This window comes from Amborella trichopoda, chromosome 9 (assembly GCF_054954075.1).
Source record: "Amborella trichopoda isolate Santa Cruz 75 chromosome 9, AtrichopodaSantaCruz75HAP2 v2.0, whole genome shotgun sequence".
NCBI classification, from domain to species: domain Eukaryota; kingdom Viridiplantae; phylum Streptophyta; class Magnoliopsida; order Amborellales; family Amborellaceae; genus Amborella; species Amborella trichopoda.
This window is the reverse complement of record NC_142344.1, coordinates 17,528,575-17,538,527: the sequence shown is the minus strand read 5'-3', so window position 1 is coordinate 17,538,527 and position 9,953 is coordinate 17,528,575. Positions and strand designations below refer to the sequence as shown.

General features: G+C 32.6%; 1 long non-coding RNA gene across 1 annotated transcript; it reads right to left on the bottom strand.

The window, feature by feature from the left end:
* Positions 1 to 5,537: 5,537 nt before the first annotated feature.
* Positions 5,538 to 6,813, bottom strand: LOC110006376 (uncharacterized). The gene is made up of 2 exons (XR_002279285.2): positions 6,428 to 6,813; positions 5,538 to 6,051 (listed from the first exon to the last, which is right to left on the bottom strand). It is a non-coding gene; the product is annotated as an uncharacterized LOC110006376 (long non-coding RNA).
* Positions 6,814 to 9,953: the final 3,140 nt, after the last annotated feature.

The following is a 9,953-nucleotide window of genomic DNA, read 5'->3' as shown; positions in this document are numbered from 1 at the left end:
AGAACGAGCAGATGAAGAAATATTTGAAAATCTGTAAAACAAATGGTTTAGAAACCTGTTGTGTGATGTACTATTTCTTGGACTTGGAATTCTATTTTTTGGATATATCTATGCATCTCATGGTTCATATGGTCAATTGGAGGGGGGCTCCTTATCTTGAAACACTCTGTTGTGGGACTTTTGAAGTGTACCTTATTTCAATAGTATAAAGTTGCAACATTGTATAAACTTTTTTATTATTTATTTATGTATATGTAAATTATCTTATTACATATATAATTGTGGCTGTTGTGGTATTTATACTACTTATTTTAGTTGGACAATGTAGGCTTGATATGTACTTCAGAAAAGGGGTTGGAGTCATAGTGGTAGCATCTTCACACCCAGTTACCACATTGTGGTATCCATTTTTACCGCTGATATAATTAACACCTTTAAAAATATAACTCTCTAATCACTTGAAAAAATGGGTAGGAGCTTCTCTTTCTTATTGAATTACCCAAAAAAAAAAAAAAAAAATTGTTAAAATTTGACATTATATTTAAGGCAATATCAAATTTACATAGTTTGATTAAAATGGATGGTGTAGATTGCTGTAATTTTAATTCAAGTAATGTTGCCATCTTATACAAACTTTTTTCATTTACATGGCTGGCATTGGCCCAAAAAAAAAAAAAATGACAACACCAAATTTACATAGTTTGATTAAAGTTGATGGTGTAGATTGCTGCAATTTTAATTCAAGTAATGTTGCCATCTTATACAAACTTTTTCATTTACATGGCTGGCAGTGGGCTTGGTTCAACCTTGGCGTAGGTCTGGACTGGGCCAAAGAGGCCTTGGCTTAGGCCCGGCCGAGCCTATTAATTTCAAAGAGAGAAGAGAAAAGAGAAAAACATACACTCATAGTCTCATTATTTTATATCAAAATATTAAAATATATCTTGAAAAAAATTATATTATAATGAAGAATATTTATATTGAGCAGTTCAAAACTACAAGTTCGTTTGATTCAACCTAAATTAAAATGGAAAACTTTTGTATGCGTTGGGGTAAACATTCCAATATTTGCAACCCCGGAGACGTAAAGCATCCATCTTAAAGATGGTGCATATGGATTGTCCATCTAAAAAAATGTGAAAATTAATAGTCTATAATTTTCTTCACAATACAATCATTTTAAATTTTTTTTATTTTTACATATTCATGGTCTTCATGTCAAAGATTAAAACTTAGGTCCAAAATCCCTCTTAAAAATGAATTTTTTAATAGGGGACACATTTCTATATATGAGTCGTAGGACTCTCATAGAAACCTTGTCAAATTAAAATGCCCAGGTGATCCTGGATCTCACTCTCGTACCCTCTTTCGCACATTCCAACCTAGAAGAACCTTTCAAGCACGCAATCTCTTTTTCCGGATTGCCGGAAAAGGTTCAAAAATCAGATCCTTCTGCTAGGCCTACTGTAACAATTAGCATTCCTCTACGGATTATTTTTTGTTCCTAGTTGTAATCTAGGGGAGTTCTCTATATGTGTTTGCTTGTAGATCGTGATGTTGCATGTGCTTTGTGCGGTTGGAGTATGAATTAACGAAACTCAACATTAAAAAAACAAAAAACAAAAAAAAAGAGTCAATGAAACTCGACTTCTCTGCATTGATATGTTTGCAAATTGAAAGAGTTATAGAAGCACATTGAGATACATATTTCATGTGCGTATTTTCAAATGAAAAAATAATGCTATCTATTTAGGTTTCCATCCATGATTTGGATTTTTCTCATCAATAAGGCCTTAATTTTTATTTTTATTTTAGTGCAAGTTTATTTAAAACGAAACGATTTATAGTATATTTAAGTACCTATCTGCCCATGGTTAATTTTATATACATATTGCTCTATAGTTTTTGGATTATTTATTTTTTTGTAATTTTATTGTGGATTGCTTATGTATAACATAAATAACTAATATTATTTGCATTGAAAAGCAGGTAGTTTTTTTTAGTAAAAATTAATGCTATTTGCACCGAATAGGAGTTAAGTTTTTTAGTAAAAAAATTGACTGCAAAATTGCTATGGTATTTATTTATAAATGAAGTATTAATTTATAAATAACAATAAAGTAATGATTTATCATAATTCTATTAACATAATGCATTTGTTTGAGGACTCTAACATCTCAGTCGTGGTCACTGAAAGAGCGAAATGAAATTTGCATTTCGCTGTAAGAGTGAAATTTGCATTCTTTTTCAATGGAGCAGCAGAATTTAGATGGGAGGAAGTTTTATAAGACTCCTCCCACGTAAATCAAAAGCTGAGGAGATGGATGCTTGGATCAACTAAAAGCACATCTGTCTAATTTAACATGTTTTGACCAAACAAATGTGACCATAACGTATCGTGACCACGAGTTACCAAGTTACAAGGGTTTGGAAGATGCAAGTAATGATTGTGATGTAACATGTATGTTATGAAGGGCTTCTCAGTATATATTTCAAACGTTTGGAAGATGTTAGAAAGTTAAGGAAGCCTAATACATCATCATCAAAGCTTTATCCCAACTAATTGAGGTCAACTATATTTCGCCATTCTGCTTTATTAAGGATCATACCTTTAATAAGATCATAAATACTCATATATTTTCTCACAATGCCATAGCATGAGTAGATAATGTAGATTCAAGATTCATAAATCATCAATTTCTATTTGACAGTTTCCACCTCAAAAAACCAAATAAAAACTTGAATAATAAAAAAGAATGAAAATAAAAAAGCGGGGTAAAAAAACATAACAAAAAGTGCCAAAGAGGCCAAAACTTTGGCTGAAGTGGCGAAAGGAGCGAATCGATTATACAGGGCTTCATTTCACTTGGTCTGGGCCGAAAACCTGAAGACTTTGGCCCTTTCGACATAAATGAAGCGAATACTCCTACATACCTCTGACAATGTTTTGTACAGTGGGAGTATGGAAGATAGGAAGGTTAAGCATGGTTATAAAGTCCAGGCGCCCTTCTAAAAGGAGTTTGATCCAATAGATATCAGATCATGACGAAATTTGCATGATTGGTTGATGTGGGCTTCATAGGCCTGTAAGCTAGGTTTCATTTCGTAAGTTGAAGTTGAAGACCAAGGGATAAGCAAGGCGCTACAAGCTTTGGTCGCCCCTGCTATAGGCTGGGCAAGAGGTCCACTTCACATGGATTTGAAACTTCACAAGTGGTTGGGATGATACTCCTAAGGGATTGTATATAATGAGATCATATGCTTTTGGTACAACGAGGTCACAAATACTTACAACCATCTGATGTGAAATCTAATAGTTTGGGTGTGTTGTAAAGTTTGAGAAAATTTCTTTTGAACTTTGAGTTTGGTCAATGAAATAAACACAATAATCCAATTTCACATCCAGTGGTCAAGATTAATTGTGACCATCTTGTACCAAAGGTAAATGGTCTTGTTACATATTTTCCGTACTCTTATACCTAATAGAAATTTTCGTGATTGATTGGTTTTCAAAGGGCCGAATAACTCTATAAACATGGTTATCATTGTAATAAGCTTTGTCACTGCTCTTATATGTTTGCCTAGTGGTTCAACACAGAGCCTAGTGAGATAAAGTTGGGACGCATTTGAAATATCATAAATAGTTGGAATGATGTTCCTAAAGCCTACGTTTCAAGTTCTGTGAATCAGTTTTTATCAACTATATAAGCTTGGATACGGCTCCAGTAGGCTTGGCCAGCAGCTCAGATGGGTCTGAGATTTCACATGGAGCTAAAATACACCTAAGTTTATACATCAAGTTTCATGAGGATTTTTTTTTTTTGGGTAAATCAAAAGGAATATTTCAGTCAGGTTTCATGAGGATTGTATGATGTTTGAAACCTTTTCTAATTCTAATCCATTATTAGTTTGCGTGATGCCCTATGATCTGGCAGATGAGCTATAAATTTACTTTCTTAGATTGATGTGAAATTTTGGATAACTGATGTTTAAAGCATCATAAATCTACCCACTTTTTCATCCACTGTGGCTTAAGATTTTATCAGGAGTTAATCAGCATTGGCCAGTTAATACTTTATAGCTTGATCAATGGTTCATTAATGTATGTGTGTATTTTGTATTAAGACATCTTACATGGCATCAAATTAGTCTGGACAGATATTGTAGGGATGGAGATTTTCCACGATTTAATTTCCACACCAAAATCTGTTTTTGAATTTTCAATGCCAATGGATTCCAATCCTCGGCCCCTCAACCCGAAACATAAAGCACATTTGGTAGCTATGAAAATTTTAGAGAGAGAAAGTACCTAAAAATTTTTAAAGAGAGAAATTATTTCAAATATTTTAGAGAGAGAAACTATCTCAAAATTATAAGTCTTAGAGAGAGAAAGTATGTTAAAAATTTTAGAGAGAGAAACTATATTTTAAATAGAGAAAATACCTAAACAGTTTTAAAAAGAGAAGCTATCTTAAAATTTTTAGAGATGAATTTTCCCAAATTTTAAGTTTTAGAAAGAGAAAATATCTTAAAATTTAAAGAGAGATAAGCTATATCATATTTTAAAGAGAGAAAGAACTTAAAAAATTTGAGAGAGAGAGAGACCATCTGAAAATTATTAGAGAGAGAAACTATCACAAATTTTAAATGAATTATCTCAAATTTTAAGTTTTAGAAAGAGAAAATATCTTAAAATTTAAAGAGAGATAAACTATATCATATTTTAGAGAGAGAAAGAACTTAAAAAATTTGAGAGAGAGAGAGACTATTTGAAAATTATTAGAGAGAGAAACTATCACAAATTTTAAATTTTAAAGAAAGAAATTATCTCAAACTTTAAGTTTTAGAGAAAAAAAAACATCGTAAAATTTTAGAGAGAAAAACTAAATCATATTTTAAAAAGAGAGTACCGAAAAAACTTAAGAGAGAGAGACTATCTCAAAATTATGAGAGAGAGAGAAACTATCACAAATTTTAAGTTTTAAAGAGAGGGTACCTTAAAATTTTATGAATAATAAACTATATTAAATTTTGAGAGAGAAAGCACTTAAAAATTTTATAGAGAGAAATTATCTAAAAAGTTTTAAAAAAATAATTTCAAATTTTAAAGTTAAAAAAAAAAAAATTAAAAAAATATCTTCGTACTATTCGCTATTTTTAACTTTCATTTCTCGATGCCATAAATTATTTCTTGTAACCCCGCAAACTTTACTCACTTTTGATTCTCTTTTTTTTTAACCTGTACAGACATCTGTTATTACCCAAAACTCTATCCATTTCTCTTTACGTGTTTCCCAAACCCCACTCTCTCTCTGTCCGAGCAAGTAACCTCTCTCTCTCCATGCGTATGCAAACATCTTCAGACTCTCTCTCCCTTTACTTTCTCTCTCATCACGAATGGAGGGACTCGTTTTTTTTTTTTTTGAAGACCAAAATTTTATTTTATTTTATTCCAAAATGTCCTTTTTATTTGATTAAACCTATGAAAAATCCATCTAACGTAGGTATCATTTCCTGATTCAATGAAGAGAAAAAACTAACAAGAATAATTTTAGATTCATTACAGCATTATCATATCCCAGGAGAAGTTAAAATCCCAATGTAAATTTTCCCCACAGTAATAAGCAGTACCGACATCAGTGCAACGGTGGCTACTTGGACAACCACACGAGCTCCCATTAAGTTTCTGAACCAACTGAGAATTTCCTTGCCTGAAACTGATTAAGCCTACAGTAAGAATCCCTGCAGTTAAAAGTGCACCGATTGGTATGAGGGGCTTTCTGACGCGCTTCTTCTGATCGCCAAAAAAGTCTTTCTGTTTCCGAATGGGGGATCCCATCCCAGTCTCAGCCGAAGAACCCATCTTTCAAATTTCACAGAGACACGCTACTCATGACTCTCTCTCTCTCTGCTTTTTCGTTTCCATGGAGTCCAATTTCTTGCTTTATTATTCGTTTGTTTTGTAGACATCCCACCATTTCTTAACCAGCATCTTTATGTCTTCTCTCTGCATGCTCTCTTCCTTGCCGGTGTACCTCCCTGGCTTCAACCCTGTTCCAACAATCACCACAATTGACCTTCTTCAGCTCCACATTTTCCACATGGCGCCACAACATGGCCATAACCAGATTGTAAACCAGAAGAATCGCCGTGTAAACATCCTTGAAGAATATGGTCAAGAAGTACTCAAAAAAATTAAACCAACATAACCCATTAACACTTTCATTCAAACCTAGAGAGAGGAACACACCCAAAATTGTAGAGTAACCTAGAGAGAAACACACCGCAAATTGTAGAGTAACCTAGAGAGAAACACACCCAAAATTGTAGAGTAACCTAGAGAGAAAAACACACCCAAAATTGTAGAATAACCTAGAGAGAGAAAACCAAAAATTGTAGAAGTTAAAGAGAGGCATAGATGGATCACCCAGGTGAGACAGCCATTGAACCTTGTCTGATCACTGTTGGCAATACCCAGTCTTGTATTGAGGGGTGTGAAAAACTTTTAGAAGTGACCAGACAAGATCAGGAAGATGGGAAGAAGTGGGGAGAGTGAGAGCCCATATGAAGCAAATGGAGTTAAGGAAAGAGCCCGGGTGTAGTTGGATTGAGTTAGGGGCAAAGTTCATGGGTTTTTGCAGGGGATTATGCAAGGGATTGAAGGTACCCTATCTTTGATGAAATCTATAAAAAAACATGGAGAGTTTTTGAGAAGATTGAGATCAAAGGTCATCAATGGCTTCCTTTTGCAAGCAGAGAGATGTTGGGAGAGAGGGGGTAGAAAGAGAGTAGCGGATGCATACACTTGTAGATAGAGAGAGAGGGTTTATTTACCCCCTAAAAAGAGAGAGAGAGAGTTAGGTAATAAAAGACCTGCCTTTTCAAATTTGTTTAGGTTAAAAACAAGAGAGTTAAAATGAATAAAGTTAGTATAGGGATTTATTAAAAATAATAAATATGTTTTAAAACTTTGGGTTTAGTGAAAAATAAAAACTCAAATGCACGAAGTATGGAGATATTTTCTCTTAAAATTTTATAGATATAAATTATATCAAATTTTAGAGAGATAAATTATATCAAGTTTTAAAGAGAAATTATCTCAAAATTTTTAGAGGGATTATCTCAAATTTTGAGTTTTAGTGAGAGAATATATTAAAATTTTAGAGAGAGAAACTGTATCAAATTTTATTACCAAACAATGGACATGGAAATGATCATAAACAATCTACAAATTTTGTATAGTTTATCCAAGCAAAAAATTTGAAGAATCCATGACAAGAATACTTTATACTAAAAATCCATGGACTTGGCCACTTTGGATAGAAGGAAATTAGAGATCTTGGATATTTGAAACCCAAGAAAATCTATGGATTTTCCATTATCGAGTATTCTTATCATGGATTCCTCAAATTTTTTGTTTGGATAAACTATAATGGATCTTATAGGAGCCTGGTCATGCATGACACGATTAAGGTTTGATCATGAAAAGATTCTCCTCAAGTGAACCCGTCTGTCCTCTGCGCCTCAACGCTCACTTCAATTACAAGTTTTGAAGACCCTTGAGCTATAGGCACTAGGCCAGGGAAGCTGAAGGCGGATCTTGATAAGAAGAATTGCCGCCGGGTAAAATAGAAAAATTGTTGTTTGCTTACTTTGTAAGGTATAACCTAAGCTTCGCTCCCCGGGGGGCAAAGCTGTTTCGCAACACTGATAGACTACTTACGATTTAGAAGGCACTACTTAGTTTCACAAGCCTTTGTCAGTCAACTAAGTAGGGCACTACTTAGTTTCACAAGCCTTTGTCAGTCAACTAAGTAGGGCGACAATCCCCTCCGAATTCGTGAATATGATGAGCATGCCGTAATAACAATGATAAGTAAGCCTGTGATTTGATTGATATTGGATTTCTTCTTAGTTATTGAAAACGATGGTGCCTGTGTATGGTATTGAGAGGGGAGGCAGAAATGGTATTCGTTTGGTTATAGAGTTGCAGACATCAAGTCTCTCGGTGCCCACCTCAACTTAAAACTAAAACTATTGAATTCGGAAGTTGAAATTCCAAATGAGTATCTTGTGAATCAACCGATCCTGATTTTGAAATTCTGAAGTGATTTAATTTGAATTTTTTGGTTTAGAATTCCAAAATCTAAATCCACCCTCTCAGCCATAAATGATTAAAGAAAAACTGTAGGGCGAAACTCAAAATTCAAGTAAACTCGTTCAAAATTTCAAAATCTAAACTGATTTTTTTAATAATTTTAGTTCAGATATTAGAAGTCCAGATAGATGATATTTTGGAAAAAAATAAAAATTAAAAAAATGGACACGAGCATAAATTACAACATATATGGGGATAAGTTTTTAGTTCTAAAAAATGTGGGAATATTATATAAATTTCCTTGTAAATTAGTAGCATGATGTTTTGTTAAAAAGTTTACCAATTATATGTTTGTATGTAGAGAGTGAAAATGTCTTGGGACACTGAAATTCATGGATGGAGAAATAGCCGGAATTTTGGTTCAATCTATGAGTTCGTTGGCGGATTGTTAGGGTAGAGCCAAAATATTCAATTCTCGAGTATATTATTTTAGGGTGAGCTGCAGCTCTAAACAATCAAATTAGAGCTCACCTATTGAGAATGTGGTTTTAATGGAAAATGATTCCATACAACGATTGTATAGTAATATAATGCAATCACTTTCAAAAACCATGTTAGAGACATTTGTTTGATATGAATTTTTAAATATACACTCTTTCCATTGTGAAGAACAATCACAAAAAGAAAATTTTGAAAAAATGCACTAGAAAGTTTTCATTCTAACCTAATTAATATGAGCCATACATTTTATTGAGATGGTTAGATATAGGCCATAGAAGGATTTTTTTACTCCCAAAATTTTTGTGTAGCGTTATCATCATTGGATTAATAATGCTAAAAAATAAAAAATGATTTTGAACTTGTTAAAGCCTAGATTTTGAAATTCACCAAATGGATGGTCGAGATTCATTGTTGGATGGGTACTAATTTTGACCATATCTAGGTGCAAATTGAAATTTTTTTTTGTAGGATTGATTATTACGATGAAGAGAATGTGTGTGCAAATTTTGCGGTCATACAAATGCCAAAAATATAATTTTCTAGAGGAGTGGTTGCATTATACTATTATACAACCGTTGCATTAGATCATTTCCCAGTTTTAATACTTAAAATCTTTGTTATAGATTTAAAATAGGGTGCGATTTGTATAGAACCTAAGCTCTAAACAATCAAATTAGAGCCTACCTTAAAATAGTGTAGAGAAATGTGGTTTCAATTCTGGAAATCTTTGTGATAGCCTTAAAATATATTTTTATCGTTATTTATAAAGTTTAAAGCTTCAAAAATATTGTAAATCAACATATCTATGAAAACTTAAAAATCTTGAAAATTGATGGTCAAAAAATGCATTACAAAATACACTATTTCCAAAACTTGAAATCCATTATTTTCTCAAGTTCATGCATCTTGATGTCAAGATGATCAATTTGAAGATCTTTGGGCATTAAAACAACATCTTTTAGTGAAATTTTTAAGGTAGGCTCTAATTTGATTATTTAGAGCCTCGTCTCTATATAAACTTTTTCCTTTAAAATATATTTTCATCTTTAATTATAAAATTTAAAGCTTAAAAAATAGTGTAGATTGAGCAGATTTATGAAAAGTTGAAAAACTTGAAAATTGACAGTCCAAAAAAGTGTTACAAGATGTAATATTTCCAAAACTTGAAATCCATTTTTTCTCATGTCCATGCATCTTGATGCCAAGATGATCAACTTGAAGATATTTGAGCATCAAAACAATTTGATTGTTGAGAGCCTCGGCTCTATATAAACTTTTTCCGTTTTATTATATTGAAAAAATTTCAAAAAAGAGTGAGAGTAAATATTTTTCCTATCACTCCCTCGGATAAAGT